At 36.6% G+C, this 23751-nt stretch overlaps 1 non-coding gene across 1 annotated transcript; it reads right to left on the bottom strand.

Annotated features, from left to right (window-relative positions):
• Nucleotides 1–18: 18 nt before the first annotated feature.
• On the bottom strand, nucleotides 19–125 carry LOC141645493 (small nucleolar RNA R71). Its single transcript, XR_012544974.1, has one exon. It is a non-coding gene; the product is annotated as a small nucleolar RNA R71 (small nucleolar RNA).
• Nucleotides 126–23751: the final 23626 nt, after the last annotated feature.

Here is a 23751-nt window from a genome sequence, read left to right as displayed (position 1 = left end):
CCACCGGAAAAGACTAACATGCTAAGAGCTCAAATTACGGGTTTTAAGCAAAGAGATGAAGAATCTTTGTATGAAGCTTGGGAGCGGTTCAAGGGAATTTGTCGCTCATGTCCTCATCATGGACTTAGCGAGTGGTTCTTGGTACAACAATTTTGGAATGGTCTTTATGAAGACTCAAGAAACATTCTCAATATGGGATCAAATGGTATGTTCACCGAAGTTAACGATAATCAAACTTGTAACAAGATTGGGGAAATGGCGGTCTATAATTCACAATATAGTAGACCTCGTAAGGCTACTAGAGGAGGAAAGCATGAAGTGGACTCTATTACTCAATTGGGTGCTCAACTTAGTGCTCACATTGATACCATCAATTTGAAGTTCGAAAAAGCTATGGCTAGACTTGAAGAAGCCTCAAAATCACCAAAGCAACATATTAATGCCATGACGGCATCTTTATCAATCCCAAGTGGGATATGTGAGAATTGTGGAACTTTGGGACATGACCAAAGTGAATGTAGGGGAACAAATGAACAAGTGAATGCTTTTCAAGCATACAAGAGTGGTACCCCTTATTCCAATTATTACAATGAAAACACCAAATTCCACCCAAATCTCTCATACAAAAGCCAAAATGTTCAAAACCCTCAACCAACATATACCCCACCCCCCATGAGAAACCAAAATCAAAGACCCTTTTACAACCAAAACCAAGGTTACCAAAACCAAACTCCATACAATCAACAAAATGACCAAGGTTTTGATGTTCAAAAATAGGTCCTCCAAATGCAAAAGAATCAACATAAGTTTTTCACTCAAATGCAAAAGGATAGTCAAGCAAAGGATATCACCATCAACAACATCCTAGCCCACACCAAAATGTTGGAAACCCAATTAACTCAACTAGCATCTTCAAGTTCTCAAAGACAAAAGGGGCAATTACCACCTCAAAGTAATCCCCCAAGACATAAAACAGTTAGTGCCATTCACTTGAGGAGTGGTACGAGATATGAAGGACCAAAGAAGCAAGTTGAGGATGAAGTTGTGGAAGCTAGTGACAAAGAAGAAGTTGTGCAAAACTCCAAGGATGGAGAACCAACAAAAGCAGAATTTTCAAAGAAAAGTGAAGACAAGGCCAAGGAGAAGGAACCCATTGTGATTAGACTTCCTTTTCCAAGTCGTCAAGCTAACCCCAAATTTGATGACCAACTTGGAAAATTTATGGAAATATTGAAGAATTTGGAAGTCTCGATTCCTTTCACGGAATTAATCAATCACGTGCCGGACTATGCAAAGTACATGAAGGACATCCTTATGAAAAAGAAGTCGATCCGGAAGCTTGAAACCATCGCCTTCACCAAGGTGAGTAGTGCAATCCTTCAAGAGAGTTCACCTCCGAAACTTAAAGATCCGGGAAGCTTCTCAATACTGTGTACCATTGGCGACACCACGATCAACAAGGGCTTATGTGATCTAGGGGCTAGTGTGAGTGTTATGCCGTATTCGGTGAGTAAAAGGTTAGGGATGGGAGAGCTTAAATGTACCAACATCACACTCCAAATGGCCGATAGATTGACGAAGACACCATTAGGGATATGGGAAGATGTTCCCGTAAGAGTTGGGAAATTTTTCATCCCGGTGGACTTTGTCATTGTTGATATGGAAGAAGACTCCAATATTCCAATCATTCTAGGTAGACCTTTCTTGCACACCGCGGGTGCGGTGATAGATGTGAAGCATGGAAAGCTTACTCTAGAAGTGGGAGATGAGAGCATAACTTTCAATCTTGATAAGACCATGAGAGCTCCCCGTTTGCATGAACCATGTTTTATGGTTGATCATTATAGTCGGAAGGATGATGGGAAGAAGTCGGAATTTCAATGGAAAAAGAAAGTTGATGATGCTCCATAAAAAGAGCAAGAGAATAGCAACAAAGAGAGCTTGAAAAGCTCACCCATGACAAGTGAAGAGGATGGCCTCATTGGCCAAATCAAGAAAGAAGGAGAGTTGTCTCTTTCAACTCAAGAGATTTTTAATGATCAAGTAGACGAAGTTTGCGGTCTTTGGTATGATGAGTTTGAAGGGATTTTCAATCCCTATATTCGCAACGCTATCAATCAAGACCATCATGAAGGACAACAAGTGCAAAGATCTATTAAGGATCTTTATCATGATAATGAACAAGCTTTCGACTACTTCTTCAAGGTGTTGAGTAACATCAACAACATCTTGAACATGCCCCCATGACATCTCACTAAGGATGAGAGTTTGGTGGAGTCCTCTCCAAACCACCATTTTTAAATATTCTAACTCCCTAACTTGTATTTTAATTCTTACATTGCATTTTTGTCATTTTTGAATTTTTGTGCCTTGATCAAGATATTTATCATTTTTGAGAGAAGTGAGGGAGGGACTAATGATTTTATTGATGTGTAGTGCTTTAACTTAGTGTGGGTATAGCAATTGCCTAGGCTATTCATGCCTTTGTAGTGCCCCTACAATTAAGAACACGGGATTTGAAGAATGAAAATGACACGGGTTATGCAAGTGCACGGATGGACCTGAATCCGGGTAGACCAGGAGGAATCCGAGCGGCTTAAAGGGTAATCCGCTCGTCTTGCCGGAATCCGAGCGTCTGAGGAGGAATCAGTTCATCCTCTTGAGCTGCAAAAATCAAAAATTTGGTCTGTAACATAATCCGAGCGTCCAAGTTGAGAAGACGCTCGTCTGATTCTGGACGCTCGTCTTTGCAGAAATCCGCTAGTCTTTCTGCCAGTGCACATTAAGCAAAGTTCCTGTAATAGAATTTGCTCGTCTTTGAGGAAAGCCGCTCGTCCTATATTGCAGAATCCGCTCGTCTTCTCTGGAAGACGCTCGTCTTAAGGCGAGTTTTCCTGAAGCCCATTTGAGCAGAATCCAAGCGTCCCGACGGGAATCCGCTCGTCTTTCCCATACTGTTTTAAATTTTTCGGGTATTTTAAACCCCCTTCCCACATTCATTTCATTCATTCAAACATTCAAACACTACACATAAACCCCAAAACCCTCATCCTCTCCATCACCAAAAACAAGATTTCCTCAACCAAATTCAACAAAAACAAATCAAAACTTCCTCACAACAAGAATCAATCACTCCTTTTGCAACAATAATTGATTCAAACACCAAAATCTTCAACCTTTGAGTCGATTTTTATTTTTGAAATACAAAACAACATCATTTCATCTTAAATCGATTTGAGCATAGCTAGAAATTGAAGCTTTTCAATCTTTCTTTGGTGTAATCAACAATGGCAAGAACAAAAGGGGCAACAAAGGCACTCAAAGCAAAGACACTTTCAAAAAGGCAACAAACTCTTCAAGCAAAGAAAGCTTCAATGGCTATGGTGGTTTATAATGCAAACTTGGAAGTTCAACAACAAGATCCTCCCTTGGAAGCTACAACATCAACAACTCCGGAAATCGCTCAATTATCCAACTATCCGGAGGTAATTTTCATTTCCGACTCCTATAGGGATACATTTGCCAAGTATGCTAAGAAAGCCATTTTGCCCACCAAATTCATTTGTGAAGATGCCTTGAACAAATTGGGTGTACTTGAACAAATAAAAGCTTTCTTTGAAGCCATGGGATTGGGTAAATTGTTTACCATGAGAGAATTAACATACCCCTCCCTTACCCTGAAATTCTTAAGTTCATTGAAAGTGACTAAGGTAGAGACTAGAGAATACATCGAGTTTCGTCTTGAAAATGTGAATAGGCGCATCACTTTTGATGTTTTGAGTAAGATATTAGGCCTTAGTGATACACCATATTATCACAAGATGCCCGAAAAGTATGACCCCGCTCCTCTTTGGGAGGCAATTTCCGGGAAGAAATTTGTGAGCTTTCATGCTTGTCGTGCTATATTAGTCCACCATCCGGGCATTAGAGTGTGGCACAAGGTCATCGTGAATACTATAATAGCAAGAAAAGGCACTAATCATTTTTACCAAGCTCGATTGTGTTCTACTTGAGTCGACCTTGAATATAGGAAGGGAATTCACTAAGCCATACAATGCTCTAAGACTTTTGATGGAAATATGGCTTAATTTCGATTGTGGTAAGGAAGGCACCGCTAATATTGTAAATGGAGGTCTAGTTACCCTCTTGGCCAAGCACTTTGACCCAAATTTCAACAAAGATAACACCTATGTGGCGATCAAAGGGGGCCATCTCATTGATATGGACGCCATGATTAACAAGTTTAAGTGGGTCAAGCATGATTCTCTTGACACCAACTATGGGTGGCTAACCAATGATGCTAGATCCTTCACTTTGCCTTCAAAGATTTGCCGATTGAGTGTTCACCGAACAAACTACGTTCTTCCGCTCTCCAAGGAAGCCGAGTACATCATCCGTCAACAAAGGGACGAGATTGAAGAGCCCTCCTCCTCCTCCATTGTCACACCACCCTACCCATTCAAATATCAAGAGTTCAAATCCAAGGATGTTGAAGTTGGAAATGATTACTTGACCCTTCTCATGAGAGAAATGCACCGACAAGCATATAATGATCGAGTGGATGCCTACAAGACCCAATATCCGCCCCTCCTTTATTTATCTAGGCAAGGACTACTTGATCCATCATGTCCTTTGCCAAGTTGGGCGGATAGGGAGGTTTTCTTTCCGAGCACATCTAGTGGTGAAAGACCGGGTGGAGAGGAGAATGTTGATGATGAGGCTGGTGAAGAGGTAGATGAAGAACAAGAGGTTCAAGAGAATGATGAAGAAGAAGAAGAAGAAGAAGCTCAAGATGAGGAAGGAGAAGGAAGTGAGCAAGATCAAGGAAGTGGAAGTGAAGATAAGAGTGGAAATGATTCCACTACTATAGAGGAAAATGATGATGATGATGATATGATGGAGGATTAGCAAACTTTGGAGGCTCCTACACTCTTGAGGTTTGTCTACTTCTTTTACCTTTTCTTTTATCTTGATTATAGTCTTGAGAGTCCTAGCAACACAGAGGATTAACACCTTGGCTCCATTAAGGTGTTCTTTTTATTGTTCCCACATGAAAAATCCAAAATGACAATTTATTGTTTCATGCATTGCATTTCGTGTGCATGAACTACCCCGAAATTTAAGACATTAGAAATAATGTCTATTTTGGTTTGGGGAAGTACATGCATACGCATCGGGAGGTAATCTAAATTACGCTCTCCGTCATAACAAAAACCCATGCATCATGTAGTGTAGCTTAGTATAGCTTGCATTTAGTTTAGAAATCATGCATCATACTTGCATAATTTCCTATCATATTGGCCATTGAGGACAATGCCCATACTAGTGTGGGGATGGGAAATTCTAACTTGACCTTTATTCAAAAATCCTAAAAAAACCAAAAAAAATTCGAAAAAATCAAAAAAAATCAAAAAAATCCAAAAATCCAAAAACAAGGTCATTTCCTTTGTAGTGTAGTCTTGTATATATTTTATATATATTATGTTTGTGTATCCTTGTTCACATTGATCGACTACGCCACATCCGAGACATGAGGATATTGAAGACCACATGGTATGATCTTTCCAATCTCCTTTTTCCTCTTTATGTTAATGACTATGCGGCTTTATTTTGATTGATGTGGTATAAACAATGTAAATTTAGGACTTGCATTTAGATTATTTGGCATACTAGTTAGTAGAATCATATGCATTAGGATGTATATATGTTAGTTGTATCATAGCATGTAGTTGCATGTTAGAAAAACTTTGTGAAACCATCTACTTGGGAAGCTTGACAATGTATATAGGCCCTAGTAGATGCTTTTTCTTCTTAAGACTTTGCTTGTAAAAATACTTGTAAAACACCCTAGGATGTGTCATGCTAGTATCCTTTGACCCATGGATTAAGGCCTAATCAAAAGTACCTTGTGGTGTGATAACTCCTTGGCTATCGTTTATTCCAAGGTGACCCTTGAAACCATGCAACCATCATTCATCCATGTTCTACCATATATTTCGTCATCAAAGGGAATGGGCACAAAAAGAAATTGTTCAAAAATTTGAGTTCAAGAAAAGAAAAGAAAAAGTTTGCAATTGCATCAAAAGAAAAGAGGAGTAACAAAAATACAAACTCTTATGCTTCAAATATAAGGCACCCTCGTTACTAATTGGGGTGACTTTGAAAATGTTCAAAAGAAAAATGCAAAAAGTTGAAAAGTTGTCAAGTGTTGAAATGCCAAACATCAAAAGAAATGGCAAAAGAAAGTTCTCAAATGTTATATGCCACAAGAAATTGGGGGGAAAAACAAACAACAAAAGCAAACTCCCAAATGAAACTCAAATATCTATTGATCCCTTTATCCATCGTATCCATTTTTGTGCATGGTAGAGAGGGGACGACCCTTCTTCTTGTCTAGGCAAGAAGGGGAATTCCGCGATCCTCCAATGTTTCTAACACCATACGGAGTCTACTCTTGACAAAAGCATTTAACGATTGAGGACAAAGGTACCCTAGCTTGACACAACTTGGAGGTGATTTATTGGTATCCTTCTAGGCTTAGTAGTTTGAAGAAATTACATTTATGAAGGAGTGTGTACCCTTGAATTGCTTCCCTTATAGATAATTTCCGCCACTTAAATGAGGAAAGTGGCTATTCTTTTGTAGATGCATCCATTACTTGTTTTGTGTGCTTTAATGTTTTGATGTGTCGCCATTTTGGCAAGACCCACCTGGCCTTGCAAGAAGGCATCCTACCTCATGGTTGTCTTGTTGTGCGTTGAAGGGGCGGAGTGAGACCCGCTAATTATCTCATATCGGCTATGCTATTAGGTTAGTTTAAATAACGGTCCTAGTTTTTGTCAGCTCTTTACTCGGGATGAGCAATGGTTCGATTTGGGGATATTTTATGTAACCATTATTTGAGCATATTTTGTCCCCGAATTAGCCTTGTTCCCATGCTTTTTAGTGCATATTAAGGTCATTTAATGTCTTTAGTCCTTTGTTTTGCATATTCTTTGAGGTTTTGTTCCCTTGGTAGGAAAGGAGTGCAAACCTTGCATTTTCATGGCAAAATAGAGCTAAATTGATTGAATTCAATGACCAAGTGATACGTGCATTTTATATAGTCTTTTTAGCCTATTTTATGCACGTATTTCTATGCTTTTATCGTGGTTTTATGCTACGAAATGCCCCGAATATGCTACTTTGGTGTATTTTGTCTTAATTGCAGGAATGGACCAATAAGTAGTGGATTCAAGCCTAAAACATGTCCCTACGCATGCATTTAGGAGATGAGTTGAGTCGGAGCTTGGAAAATACTATTTTGAGATGCGCATTGGAGTAAGGAAGTTAGGCGAGCCAAGAGAGCGCTTCAATTTGCTAGTTCCTGCTTGTAAGAGCCATATCTCGAGTTATACAACAGCTATTAAGGTGATTCCAGTTGGAGGTGAAAGCTTATCCTCTTATCTTTCCAACGCCACCAACCACGCCCTATTTGCCCAAGTAACGAAGAAATGGCAGCCGTTTGAAGTTCAGTGCGCGAAGCAGGAATTACGCGCTGAGAGGTGTTCGATCGAGAACTATTTCTGTTTGATCGAGAGCCCATTTGCTCGATCGAGAGACACTTCTTCTCGATCGAGTGGTTTAAGGATGAATAAGTATTCGATCGACTAATTTTCCTTTCGATCGACCAGTTCCTTTTATGCTTTTGCTCGATCGAGTGATTTAGTTACTCGATCGAGTGGATATTGATATTGGTGGGCTTTTTAGTTATTTTCCGTCATTAGGTTTAATCCTACTCCTAATTTCTTATAAATAGGAGTAAAGGTTGTCATTTGTAATCATCCAACAATCCGGGAAGGATCACGTTACTCCTTTTCCCTTCCTCTATACACTGTTACTTTGTTCTTCCATTTCCGGACTATTTAATTTAGTAATTTCTCTCCCTTTTTCTCCTTAATTTCTTAATGTTATTTATTGTTTCTTCTTTATTTCTTGTTCTTCCTTTAATTATGCGTAGCTAAATCCCGTAGTATGTTAGGATTAGGGAAGCCGTGGTAGCGATGCTTTAACTGTATTAAATAGATTAGCCTTGCGGTAGGAATTGTATTAGGCAATTTAATTGTTATCCGGTCGAATGTATGCATGCAGGAGACCAATAATTCTAGTTAACCCCGACCTAGATCGAAAGATTGGAAGGGAAGGCTTGCTTAATTACAATAGGGTATTGCAGTAAGGGCGAAAGTTAAGCTGTTTACACTCTAGGGCGGTTTAAGGACCGAAAGGTGACGACCATAGCTCTTCCTATCAATAGTCTAATCGCCTTAATATTCCTGATATAATAGATCTGATAGCTGCCACGGTGGACCGACTCCTAGCATATCCCCTTTTCTCTTACTGTTAATTTCTCTTATTTAATTCCCTCGCTTTAGTCTTTAGTTTAGAATATCAATTCAAACCCCCATCGTGACATTAGACAGATAGATAGACAAATAGATAGTACACCGCCTCCCTGTGGAGATCGACCCTACTTGCCGCTGACTTCTGTTAGCAGTACTTAGGTAATTTATTTTTGGTGTAGAAACGACCGCATCAAATTTTGGCGCCGTTGCCGGGGAGGCAATCTATTTATTTATTTGTTTAATTTTATCTGTTTGTAGCCTCAGGGGATTTTCCCCTTGAGGCTGTTTTAATCTTTTGTTTAGTGCTGTTTTGATAGGCCTTACAGTACTACCTAGACAGTTCTAGGTGAAAGACAGATCAAAGGGAAGGCTTGAGTACCTTTGACCCACCACCGATGTCCCATTTTATGGAACAGACGGTGATTTACTACAGAGGTGTGGTTCTCACGAGCACAATGCAATTTTGTAGTTGTGCCGCCACACCCGCCCTATCAATGGCCACCGCAACAAGATTCCCCCGATATACAAGAAGAAGACCTTGCGGAGCTGAAATTCTTGATGGAGGAACTTGCATTCCAAGTGCAAGAATATGTCTCGCGATTTGATGAGCTCGAGTCTGCAGTTGCTCAATTAGCAGATGAGATGGAGAGAGAAGAGATCGCGGAGTCGATATATTTGATGAGAATGCTTGTATCACAAATGCAAGAGAGTGATAGATATATGGATGCTCGAATCCCTCGAACTCGGAGTCACAAATAGCTCGGTTAGCGGTGAGATGCAAGAAGAAGAAGTTTATCTTCGAGAGCGGTTTTTCTCGTAAGGAAACCGTGTTGCCCAATGATGAGGATGACTTCTATGACTCGGACGACGAGTTCCTATCATATTTCACTACCCCACGCGAAGATTTCAGCACAGACGGGGAGGAATCACTCGATCGAGTGACAATTATTGGTCGATCGAGTGACTTTCCAGAAGAACTTGCTCGATCGAGTGAAAATTCTACTCGATTGAGTGGAATGCAGGAGGATAGTTCTCGATCGAGTGATTACGCCACTCGATCGAGTGAATTGCGGGAAGAGATTGGTCGATCGAGTAGTAAGTCGCTCGATCGATCGATTTGGTCATTGGGAGCTGTAATTCGTCATTTGGGCTTGATTTAGATGACGACTTTGATGATGACAACGGTTATGGTGAGTCTCCCTTATTCAAAGCCGAGTTGGATGCACTTGAGGCCGCGATTTACGGGACGGATTCCACCGAGGGCGACAAAAGGACAAAGGTGAGTCGGTAATTACTCCTAGCACGGAAGAGGTAATGAATTCTTTTATCTATGATTCCGTCATTAAGAGTGATCCACCTGAGGTAGTAAACGGTAATTTTATTATTATTTGTAAATTGCCTCGTCTTATTCATGCTTCCTTTTTCAAAGCTATACCCCCTCATATGTGGACGCATAAATTAGCAATTTCTCACCATCCTTGTCATTTTAAAATTGTTAATCTAATTTGGAGCCCTAAATTATTGACAATTGCTCCCGCGCTCCTTTATTTGGTGGATAAATTTAGGAGCGCCCATAGGAAATTTGTTAGACTTAAATGTCTACATATCTTTATTTCCTACCTTGCTATTCCACTTTTGTGCTACTTATGCTTTTGTGTAGCACATGCGCAGATGTATGATTTGATGCTGCGCGCTTTGAGCTGTTTTGATTGTGACTAATTAGAGAGGCTCGAAGAAAAAGAAGGTCGAGCTGGGACCTGACTGAAGCTAGCACTACCCGGGAGGCAACCCGGCGATTTTATTTTTGTTTTTATTTCATTCCAGTTGTAATAAATGGTTTTTATACCATAGACTTTATCAGTCTGTTTGTCTAGTTAGTTTACGGGCTGTTTTATTTGCGTCTTTGCAGGAAATCCTTAAGCCGCAGCAAGACGAGTCACTCGATCGAGGAACTTTTTACTCGATCGAGGAAAAAAAAAAAAAAAAAAAAAAAAAAAAAAAAAAAAAAATTTACTCGATCGACCGCTAATTGACTCGATCGACCACTGTTCCTCTCGATCAAGCTGTTTTGGACGCCTATCGCTCGACTTAGCTTCGTGTGACGGTTTTCCGGGCCTTTAGCAACCTCCCATGTTCATGGTCGGTTTGGGGAGGTCCCCTTATTCGCGCTATCTTGTAAGTTTTCCGCTCTTACTCTCTCTTCTTCCTTTAGTTTGCATTTCCTTTCCTTGTTTTGGTACAATGGGGGCATTGTACGGTTTGGTTTGGGGAGGTTATGCATCCATATCTGTGTCTGCATTTTGTTTTTATTGCATTTCTGTTATCACGTTTAATTTTCTGTTTGCATTGTTTTTATTTCATTAAAATCAAAAATTCCATAAAAATTTAAAAATTATTGAAATTCAAAAAAATTTCACGTTTATTTTAGCATATAGGTTGAGTCGGAACGGTAGATTTCCGTGATGAAATTGCACTATATCTGTCTTTTTGCTTAAGCCTTGCATTAAACTGTTATCTTTTAGCATTGTCTTATTGCATAATCTACGAGTTAATGTTTAATTTAGCTGAACATATAGACTTGACCTGAAATTTTGGCAACCTACTTATAATTTCTAAGATTTAGAGCCTTATAAGCTGGTGTCATTTGTGACCAGTTTCATGTAGGATTGTGAGTAGTATACTCCTTGCATGACATGTTCATCAATTTGCACATATATGAAATTCAATTGCTTTTTGCCGTCATACATTCGGGTTAGTGGTTGGTGTCACATGCAGGGAGGTGCTTACATTTCCCTTTCTTTCATTTTTACCCATAAACTCCACATTAGCCAAATTTGCCAGTTGACCCTTAGCTACATCCAAATTTAGCCTGCCTTGTCAAGCTAGTTTAGATTGTTTTTGCGGTATACTGTCCATTGTATCAAGTTTGGCTCATATCTATTGTTTTGGAGTTGGTAATTTATGAAGAAAAGGAGGAAAATAGAAAACAAAAGAGTTGAAAAAAGACGTGAAAAAGAAGTAAAAAAAAAAAGAATTCGAAAAAAAAAAGAAACCGAAAGGAATGAGAAAGAAGAAAAATGAAAAAAATAGAAAAAGAAAGAAGAGAAAAAAAAGAAGTTGTTAGTTGACGGTTTCTGCTCCTATGTTCTATTCTATATCATATGAGGAGTGTTTCTAGTTTGGTTTGGTGAGATTTTATGCCAAATGAAGGGCATGTGCTTAATCCCATAATTGCTTAAGAATCGGATGTTGATATATGGTTTTGTTTAGGTACTAGCTTGATCACCTATACCTCCACATTCCCATAATTGTTTTGCCTTTTCTTACCCATTGCCTCACTTTACCATATTTTTGTAAGCCCTCGGCTGTGACGGACCTTGTTTGGTTGGAATGTATGTATGGTAGTTAGAATTGTCTATCATATGAGTTGCATGCATGTTTATGTGGGTCGTAGTTTAGGTGAGCGACTATTTTTCTTTCTCTCTTACATATATATGTTCACCCTTTGCTTCATGAGAGAAAGAGTGACCCGTGAGAGTCCATTATCAAAGGTCTTGCAAGGTCGACGGTTCAGCTTTGTTTATAAACATCCTATAACTCGTTTGCATTTGACTGTCTTGCTATAAGTATTTAGTTAGCTTGCATTAAATTGGCTTAAGTGGGCATTTGTAGCTAGTTCTGAGTTATCTTTTTCCGTTCCTTTAGTTACATTTTAGTTTACTCGGGGACGAGTAAAGGTTTGGTTTGGGGAGATTTGATACGTGCATTTTATATAGTCTTTTTAGCCTATTTTATGCACGTATTTATGTGCTTTTATCGTGGTTTTATGCTACGAAATGCCCCGAATATGCTACTTTGGTGTATTTTGTCTTAATTGCAGGAATGGACCAATAAGTAGTGGATTCAAGCCTAAAACATGTCCCTACGCATGCATTTAGGAGATGAGTTGAGTCGGAGCTTGGAAAATACTATTTTGAGATGCGCATTGGAGTAAGAAAGTTAGGCGAGCCAAGAGAGCGCTTCAATTTGCTAGTTCCTGCTTGTAAGAGCCATATCTCGAGTTATACAACAGCTATTAAGGTTATTCCAGTTGGAGGTGAAAGCTTATCCTCTTAGCTTTCCAACGCCACCAACCACGCCCTATTTGCCCAAGTAACGAAGAAATGGCAGCCGTTTGAAGTTCAGTGCGCGAAGTAGGAATTACGCGCTGAGAGGTGTTCGATCGAGAACTATTTCTGTTTGATCGAGAGCCCATTTGCTCGATCGAGAGACACTTCTTCTCGATCGAGTGGTTTAAGGATGAATAAGTATTCGATCGACTAATTTTCCTTTCGATCGACCAGTTCCTTTTATGCTTTTGCTCGATCGAGTGATTTAGTTACTCGATCGAGTGGATATTGATGACGGGCTGGGCTTTTTAGTTATTTTCCGTCATTAGGTTTAATCCTACTCCTAATTTCTTATAAATAGGAGTAAAGGTTGTCATTTGTAATCATCCAACAATCCGGGAAGGATCACGTTACTCCTTTTCCCTTCCTCTATACACTGTTACTTTGTTCTTCCATTTCCGGACTATTTAATTTAGTAATTTCTCTCCCTTTTTCTCCTTAATTTCTTAATGTTATTTATTGTTTCTTCTTTATTTCTTGTTCTTCCTTTAATTATGCGTAGCTAAATCCCGTAGTATGTTAGGATTAGGGAAGCCGTGGTAGCGATGCTTTAACTGTATTAAATAGATTAGCCTTGCGGTAGGAATTGTATTAGGCAATTTAATTGTTATCCGGTCGAATGTATGCATGCAGGAGACCAATAATTCTAGTTAACCCCGACCTAGATCGAAAGATTGGAAGGGAAGGCTTGCTTAATTACAATAGGGTATTGCAGTAAGGGCGAAAGTTAAGCTGTTTACACTCTAGGGCGGTTTAAGGACCGAAAGGTGACGACCATAGCTCTTCCTATCAATAGTCTAATCGCCTTAATATTCCTGATATAATAGATCTGATAGCTGCCACGGTGGACCGACTCCTAGCATATCCCCTTTTCTCTTACTGTTAATTTCTCTTATTTAATTCCCTCGCTTTAGTCTTTAGTTTAGAATATCAATTCAAACCCCCATCGTGACATTAGACAGATAGATAGACAAATAGATAGTACACCGCCTCCCTGTGGAGATCGACCCTACTTGCCGCTGACTTCTGTTAGCAGTACTTAGGTAATTTATTTTTGGTGTAGAAACGACCGCATCACCAAGCATCAAAGAGGAGACAAGACTAGAAGGCCTTTGTACATATTATAGTAGTTGGGCAATGATGAGAAAAGATCCTTGCATCTCCGACAAGATCACCGAGGATTGTTGGAAGAAGGAGGAAGAAAAGAAGAAAGGAAGAGGCTGACCCAGAATCCGAGCGGATTGCCCTCGGGACGCCTGTCCAACACCAGGAATCCGAGCATCTTTGCCAGAAGGACGCCCGTCCAAAAATGCCACAATCCGCCCGTCCAGCCAGACAATCCGCTCGTCCAACAAGGCCACAATCCGCTCGTCCTGTGCCTTGGAAGCTCGGATTGTGTTACAGCAACTTTCCATTTTCTCCTTGTTCTATAAAGGATGCGCATATCTCGGAAAGACTGGCAAAAAGGAGACTCGCATATTTTCTGAGAGGAGCGATTCCTCAAGGACTTAATCTCATTTAAGCACTTAGTAAACCTTAATTTGTGTACCTAATCCCCACTATAAATACCCCATTAGTCTAATTAGATAATCATGTTCTTCTTATCAATTCCTAGTGTAGTTTATATCATTCTAATCTCCTCTTAATCTTGTAATCAACTTTTAATCAAGTCTTAATACAAATCTCATTTCCTTAATCTCTCTTTTGTTCATCTTTTATTTTGGGTAATTGAAGATTATTTGGGTTATTATTGGGAGATTGACAACCTTCCAATCAATCATCAAGTACTTCTATTATTCTTTGCTTTATTATTGGAATCATTAGTAGGTATAATTCTCTTAATCCCTTTTTAATTATTGTTAATTATCTTCATTTATTCATCATGTCTTGCTTTGTTAATGTGATTGACAACTTTGTTAACATGCTAAACTTGATAATGAGTGGGTAGTTTCCTTAACTAGGGTTAATGGGCATTTAGGGGAGATCAACATGGGGAATGATTCATGCTTAATTTAATTTGTTTTCATAGTTTATTTGCTTGCTTGTTGTGATCTCAACTTATGCACATGTTATGTTTGATGAAATGCGAGCCTATGAATCCTTGCATTTTTTACCCATCACTTACCTTTTCAATGAGACTTGTAAGACATAAACCAACTCGAGTCTCATTAGACCATGCATATAGTTGAGTAGGGAGGATTAAGTCGACTTGTAGGTGTTGTACAATCTAATCGATTCGGCTCCGGGACCCAAACCTTCTTAGGATTGTAAGATATAAACCAACTCGATCCATCACAATAATAATTGCTTGCTTATAATTTGAGAATATGTTTGTATGATCAATTCTCATGAATCCCCTATGACCCCATGACACCCTAGTGCCTTTTATCAATTGTTTACATCCCTTTTTAATCATCTTGCTTGTTTACTTTTATTGCTATTTAGTTTAGTGATCTTCTACTTCAAACCCCAAATTGTGACACTCCTAGACACCGCTGCTTACAATTGAAAATCTTACTTCAATACCCGTCCCTTGGGATCCGACCTTTACTTGCCTCTTTACTAATTGTAGAGTTGTTTGTGAAGTTATAAATATTGTTTTGGTCTAGGTGCTCCTAACGACAAGTAACCGAAAACTAAACCTCCAAGTGAGTACGACCAGATGGTTTTTAGGATTTCGGTTATATATTGGACTGAAGTTATACGATTTTGGACTAAAGTTATGTGATTTTGTAGTAAAGTTACACAATTTGGATTATAGTTATACAAATATGGACTAAAGTTATACATATGAAGAACTAAAGTTATACAAATAAGGACTAGAGTTATACAAAAATTGACTAAAGTTATACAAAAATGGACTAAAGTTGTACAACAATGGACTAAAGTTATACAAAAATGGACTAAAGTTATACAAAAATGGACTAAAGTTATACAAATTTGGACTAAAGTTATACAAATATGGACTAAATTCATACAAAAAGTACTTATATAAATTCCAATTAATTTATCGAAAATGGACTAAAGTTATACAAAAATGGACTAAAGTTATACAAAAATGTGCTAAAGTTATATAAATAAAGAGTAAAGTTATACAAAAAATGGGCTAAGGTTATACAAAAATTGACTAAAGTCATTGAAATTATACACATTTCTACTGGAGTTATACATTCGTTGAGTTGAAGTTATTCATATCGTTACTAGAGTTATACATTCATTGAGTAGAAGTTCAACACATTCCTAATGTATTTGTATATCTTTAGTCCATTTTTGTATAACTTTAGTCCATTTTTTGTGTAACTTTAGTCCTTATTTGTATAACTTTAGTCCATATTCGTATAACTTTAGTCAGTTTTTGTATAACTTTAGTCCTTATTTGTATAACTTTAGTCCATATTTGTATAACTTTAGTCTTATTTGTATAAATTTAGTCCATATTTGTATAACTTTAGTCCATATTTGTATAACTTTAGTCCTTATTTGTATAACTTTAGTCCATATTTGTATAACTTTAGGCAATTTTTGTATAACTTTTGTCCATTTTTATATAACTTTAGTCCATAACAGTATAAATTTAGGCAATTTTTGTATAACTTTAGTCCATTTTGGTATAACTTTAGTCCATAACAGTATAACTTTTGCCCATAACTATGTAACTTTAGTCATTTTATATCATTTTTATATAAAAATGTGAAATATAAGATTAAAATCAACAAATTATAATAATTTTTATATAGCTAAGATTAAAACAACAAATTTTATGAAAAACATTTTAGTAGATCTTAGATGAAAACAAAGTATCTCACAAAAAAAACGAGATTTAAAACCCGAAATCTTAAAAAAAGCGTATAACAAGAAGAGATTTGAGAAAATGAATAAAAAAACGAGAACTAACAAAATAAAAGACAATTAAAATAAAATAAAAGACAACAAAAAAAATGAATGGAAAAAACAACTCAAAACATAAAAATTAACACCAAAACGAAAAAAAAAAACGAAAAAAAAAATACCGAGGTGGCGGCGGCGGGGGTGGTGGGTGGTGAGTTGGTGTCGGGTGGGGTGGTGGTGGGTGGTGGTGAATGAATATGAGAGGAGTGGGTGTTTTATTTGGGTTTTGGTTTTTTGGGATTTTGGATTTTTTTTAGAGAGGAGAGAAAAGTGAGATGTAGAGAGAGGAGAAAGAGTTGTGATAATAAGATGATGAATGATTAGTGAGGTTAGTTTATTGAATTGATGAGTTAATTAGAGAAAAGGTGGAGGGATTAATTTGTAGCCACATATTGACATCAAATCCTAGCCTTCCATTGCCTTGATCCAATGACCCTTAGAAGGACTTATGGACTCAAATACATATGGTGGACTTAGTTGATCCCTTCTCTCTCTCTCTCTCTCTCTCTCTCTATATATATATATATATATATAGAAGAAGGATCAAGTGAGTCCACCAAAAATCATTGAGTCCCTAAGTCCTCTTTGGAGCCATTAAAAAGATGGGATGAAGGGTTGAGATTGAAGAGGAAAAACAAGGGATTAGTGCAAAAAGTAGGAAATCATTACTCATTAAAAACTTTCCCTCACTACCTTCACTAATCAACCACTAATTTTACTATATAACATTTATTTTCCACTCACTTATCTCTCATCCCACACAATTTCAATTCCTTTCATCTCTCTAAAAAGCCAAAAAACCAAAAAAAAAACACCCCTCTCTTCCTCACTCACCAACCACGCCCAAACCCCAACTCCGACCCCGACTACTGCCGCCACCACCAACTCGCAACCCCGCCGCCACCAACACCACCAACAACAAAAAAAAAAAACTGCAGCCCCCAAAAAAACCACTGTCGCCACCACCAACACATTACCCGCCTCCTTCCTCTCCAACCACCGCCCACAACAGTTCCACCCGACACCACCTCAGCCCTCCTTTATCTTTTTTTGTTTTTGTTTTTCAGATCTGCCACCTACGCCGCCATTCACCACCGCACATCACCACGCACTAATGACACCACCACTCCCTCCTCTCCACCATCTCACCTATGCCGCACCACCACCTCCAACACGACTCCCCTCCTCCCTTTCTGTCGCACCGCCCACAACCACCATCAACGCCGCCATAACAACACACCTCCTTCCTCTCCAACCCTAGCCACCGTCGCCGCCTCCAACCACCACCCATAGCAACACCAACAGCCGCCCATTTCTAGATCTAAATTTAGTAAAAACGAAGGGTTATTGTTCCAGATCTGGTCTTTTTACATACGTGTTTTTATGTTTTGTTGTTTTTTTTAAAAACATTTTGGTCGATGATGTTTCGTATGATTTAAAGAAATGAAAAGTTGTTGTTGATGTATACGTTGTTTTCTTTTTAATTTCCTGTATTGCTTTTTTTTTTTTTTTTATAAAGATTGGTGGTGGGTGTTAATTTGTTGATTGTTTTGTTTTGTTTTATAATGGTTTGTTTGTGACTTTGTCTCACGTTTTTGTGTTGTTAATTTTTTTTTTTTTATTTGACAATTTTCTTTAGCCTAAATATGGTCTTGTTTTAGATTTTAAAATCGTATTATTATGATTTTTATTCTTAGATCTAATAAATATATTTATTATACTCATATTTCTTTACATTTACACTCATATTTCTTTACATTTACACACATTTTTCAGATTTACACTCATATTTCTTTACATTTACACTCATATTTCTTTACATTTACCCGCATTTTCAGATTTATACTCATATTTCTTTATATTTACACTCATATTTCCTTACATTTACACACATTTTTCAGATTTACACTCGTATTTCTTTACATTTACACTTATATTTCTTTTCATTTACACTCATATATCTGTACATTTATACTCGTTAAAATTATATAAATTTGCACTCATAGTTTTTGTGGATATGAGTTGGTGGTGGAGGACGACGTTGGTGGTGTTTGTTGGTAGTCGGACTAAAATTTTACTCGTAAAGGACCAAAGTTACACTCAAAAGACCAAAGTTACACTCTTAAACCTTCAAATTTACACTCATAGACCTTCAAATTTACACTTAAAATGCTACATTTACACTCATAAAACATCACATTTACACTTGGTAACATGTTAAAATTATATAAATTCAAATTTTTATATAAAAAATTGCCTAAAAAATCAAATTTACACTCTAAAAATATGTACATTTACACTCGCAAAACATCAAATTTATACTTGTAAAATGTTAAAATTATATAAATTCAAAATTTCCGTCACAAAAATTCAAATTTGCACTCTTAAAATGTTACATTTACACTCGTAAAACATCACATTTACACTTGTAAAATGTTAAAATTATATAAATTCAAAATTTCCGTCACAAAAAATCAAATTTACACTCTTAAAAATGTTACATTTACACTCGTAAAACATCACATTTACACTTGTAAAATGTTAAAATTATATAAATTCAAAATTTCCGTCACAAAAACTCAAATTTACAGTACTCTTAAAATGTTACATTTACACTCGTAAAACATCACATTTACACTTGTAAAATGATAAAATTATATAAATTCAAAATTTTCGTCACAAATAATCAACTTTACACTCTTAAAATGTTACATTTACACTCGTAAAACATCACATTTACACTTGTAAAACTCATACAACATTACATTTACACTTCTGAAATCTGAAACTCAAAACTGATTAATTATGGGCTAGAGAGAGAAAGAAAAATTAATTAATGTATAGAAATTTGATTATTGGTAATTTTTTTTTGGTAATTTTCAATCTCAACCACCCATCTCAATCCAACCATCCACATTTTTTTCCTTTTCTTTTTAATAGCCCTTAATCAAATTCATCTCAACCATCCATTGAGTCCATCCAATGGCCCTTAGAGGGACTTATGGACTCAATTGGAGAGGAGGACTCATTAGAACTCCTCTAAGGGTCATTGGATGGACTCAATGGATGGTTGAGATGAATTTGATTAAGGGCTATTAAAAAGAAAAGGAAAAAAATGTGTATGGTTGGATTGAGATGGGTGGTTGAGATTGAAAATTGCCACTAATCAAATTTCTATACACTAATTAATTTTTCTTTCTCTCTCTAGCCCCTAATTAATCAGTTTTGAGTTTCAGATTTCAGAAGTGTAAATGTAATGTTGTATGAGTTTTACAAGTGTAAATGTGATGTTTTACGAGTGTAAATGTAATATTTTAAGAGTGTAAATTTGATTTTTTGTGACGGAAATTTTGAATTTATATAATTTTAACATTGTACAAGTATAAATGTGATGTTTTACGAGTATAATGTAACATTTTTAGAGTGTAAATTTGATTTTTTGTGACGGAAATTTTGAATTTATATAATTTTAATATTTTACAAGTGTAAATTTGATGTTTTACAAGTGTAAATGTAACATTTTAAGAGTGTAAATTTGATTTTTTGTGACGAAAATTTTGAATTTATATAATTTAACATTGTACATGTGTAAATGCGATGTTTTACGAGTGTAACTGTAACATTTTAAGAGTGTAAATTTGATTTTTTGTGACGGAAATTTTGAATTTATATAATTTTAACATTTTACAAGTGTAAATTTGATGTTTTACAAGTGTAAATGTAACATTTTAAGAGTGTAAATTTATTTTTTTTGTGACGGAAATTTTGAATTTATATAATTTTAACATTTTACAAGTGTAAATGTGATGTTTTCGAGTGTAAATGTAACATTTTAAGAGTGTAAATTTGATTTTTTATGACGGAAATTTTGAATTTATATAATTTTAACATTTTACAAGTGTAAATGTGATGTTTTACGAGTGTAAATGTAACATTTTAAGAGTGTAAATTTGATTTTTTGTGACGGAAATTTTGAATTTATATAATTTTAACATTTTACAAGTGTAAATGTGATGTTTTACGAGTAAAACTTTAGTCCTTTACGAGTGTGACTTTAGTCCTTTATAAGTGTAACTTTGTCCTTTACGAGTAAAACTTTAGTCCGACTACCAAAAAACGCCATCATCATCGTCCTTCCCCACCAACTCATATCCACAAAAAATATGAGTGCAAATTTATATAATTTTAACGAGTGTAAATGTAAAGAAATAGGAGTGTAAATGTAAAGAAATAAGAGTGTAAATTTAAATAAAATGAGTGTAAATATGAGGAAATACAAGTGTAAATTTAAAGAATTATGAGTGTAAATATCCACAAAAAATTTATTTTTTAGTCAATTCATATCAACCACCATGTAGTACAACTTTGGTAAAGAAATACAAGTGTAAATGTAAATAAATACGAGTGTAAATTTTAAGAAATATGAGTGTAAATTTAAAGAAATACGAGTGTAAATGTGAGGAGATACAAGTGTAAATTTAAGAGAAATACGAGTGTAAATGTGAGGAGATACAAGTGTAAATTTAAATAAATACGAGTGTAAATGTGAGGAAATACAAGTGTAAATCTGAAAAAAAATATAACAAAACAAAAATATAAGACAAACCGATAGAACACAAAAAATACAAATAGATCTGAAACCACCAAAGTGTAACTTTATCGATCTAAAAAAAATACGAGGTATGCAAGTAAAATTTAACCAACCACAATAACAAATGGAAAAAGAAGAGGAAAAAAAAGAGTAAGAAAAACAACAACATCGACACCAACAGACCAAGAACACAACCAAAAACACCATTTTTCATCAAACAAAAAAAAAACAATACAACAATAATACTATTGACAACAACAGTACAACAACATCGACAACAACACCATACATCGACAAACAACACCACCTCATTTTTTTCTAAATTCAAATCTGGAAGTGGTGGCTGTTGGTGTTGCTGTGCGTGGTGGTTGGAGGAGGCGACATGGTGTTGCTGTGGGCGACAGTTGTGGTGGCGTCGGGATGAGGTGTAGGTGGTCTTATGGTGGTGGGGTCTCAAATCTGGAAAAAAAAGGATTAGGGGAAGGAGGTGGCTGTGGTGGTTGTCGTGGGAGATGTCGGGCTGTGGTGGTTGAGGTGGGGGATGTGGGGTGGTGTGTGCGTGGTCGTGTCGAGGTGGTGCATGGTCGTGTCGGGTTGGTTATGGTGTGTGTCGGGAGGTGGAGAGGAGAGGTGGTAGTGCAGAGGAGAGGGTAGTTGGGTTGTGGTGGGTAGTGTCGGGTTGTGGGGGGTTGGTGGGCGTGGGTGGGTGGCGGTGGAGGTGGTCAGTGGGGTCGGGTGAGGAAGAGGAAGAGGGTGGAAATTTTTTTTGAATTATTTGGTTTTTGAATTTTGTTGGATTTTTGAGAGGAATTGGGTTTTTTTGGTTTTTAGAGAGATAGAGAGCTGATATTTGTGTGAAGGAGAGAGAACTGAGTGGAAAAAGAAGGGTTTTATAGTGAAATTAGGGGTTGATTAGTGATAGTAGAGAGGGAAAGTATTTAATTAGGATTGATCCCTTAATTTTTGCACTAATCCTCCTTTTTTCTTTTCCAATCTCAGCCCTGGCCTCCATCCTATCTTTTTAAGGGTCCTAAAGAGGACTTATGGACTCAATGGATTTGGGTGGACTCATTAGATCTCATTTCTCTCTCTCTCTCTCTCTCTCTCTCTCTCTCTCTATATATATATATATATATATATATATATATATATATATATATATATATATATATATATATATTAATAATCGAGTTATACCCCGAGACTCATGCGTAGACTTAGAACCAATTGAGTTGGAAGTTGTTATGGGACTAGAGTTTCAAACCGTGGGCGGGACCTTGTACCTTGACGGTTGGGAGGCTCGTAGAGTAGGGATGTACCAATGGCACTGGGAACATATTTGATTTTTTTTGTGGATTTGTAATAAGTAGGAGAGGGTGTTAAACCTGGAACATGGTCATTTGTGGAATTTAGTAATGAGTGGACGAGACCGTATCTTGAGGTTGATAGCTGAACTTCGGGACGAAGTTCTCTTTTAGGGAGAGTGAATGTAATAATTCGGAAATCTAGGAAAGAGAAAGTACAAAATGTGAGAAAGTAGACAATTGAGTGAAGAACTTTGGGACGAGTGTGATGTTTAGAAAGAGCGTATACAGTTGATAAACAAATGAGGTGCGAGAGAATGCATGAGGTTTGAGGAAATGAGAAAGGGAGGTGAACTTCGGGGGCGAAGTTCTTTTTAAGGGGGGAAGATTCTAATACTCTGTATATAATAATAATAATAATAATAATAATAATAATAATAATAATAATAATAATAATAATAATAATAATAATAATAATAATAATAATAATAATAATAATAATAATAATAATAATAATAATAATAATAATTCTTAGATCATGATGATGATGATAATAATAATAATAATAATAATAATAATAATAATAATAATAATAATAATAATAATAATAATAATAATAATAATAATAATAATAATAATAATAATAATAATAATAATAATAATAATAATAATAATAATAATAATAATAATAATAATAATAATAATAATAATAATTCTTAGATCATGATGATGATGATAATAATAATAATAATAATAATAATAATAATAATAATAATAATAATAATAATAATAATAATAATAATAATAATAATAATAATAATAATAATAATAATAATAATAAGTTGTAATGATAATAATAATACATAATACGATACGCGTATACGTATACATTTATACTCCGCGTCACCTTATATACTCCACCCTATCCCCTCATCATCTTATCCTAACACAATCCACCAAAATCCACAAGAGATAAGGGAGAAGAGAGAAAGAGAGAAAAAGGAGATTTCTGTCACCTCGCCTTGAGATCGTAAGGTAAACCGTCTTAAACTAGCCTTTATATTATTATTTTTATACCGTTGACCCGTCCCGACCTTGACCCACCTCTGACCCATCTTTGACCGCCAATGGATCGTCGTTGACCTCCCATATAGGGCTTTGACCGAGCTTTTCAAAAGGGTTTTTTATGGGTTTTGGAACCGGGTTAGGGCAGGACCTTTGAGGGTAATACGGGTTGGTTTGGGTCTGGGTATAGGTGCATCTAGGTCGAGGGTGGTGAGAGGAGTAGAGTGGTGGTTGTGGGTGGTCGTGAGGGTGGCTGGTGGTGGCGGTTTCAGAGGGAAAATGAGGGATGTCGGGGTGGGGTGTTGTGTCGATTGTTTGTTGTTCTGCCATCGGGGTCATTGTTGCTCCTGTGG

This window comes from Silene latifolia, chromosome 2 (genome assembly GCF_048544455.1).
Source record: "Silene latifolia isolate original U9 population chromosome 2, ASM4854445v1, whole genome shotgun sequence".
Classification (NCBI taxonomy): domain Eukaryota; kingdom Viridiplantae; phylum Streptophyta; class Magnoliopsida; order Caryophyllales; family Caryophyllaceae; genus Silene; species Silene latifolia.
This window is presented reverse-complemented; position numbering and strand designations above follow the sequence as displayed.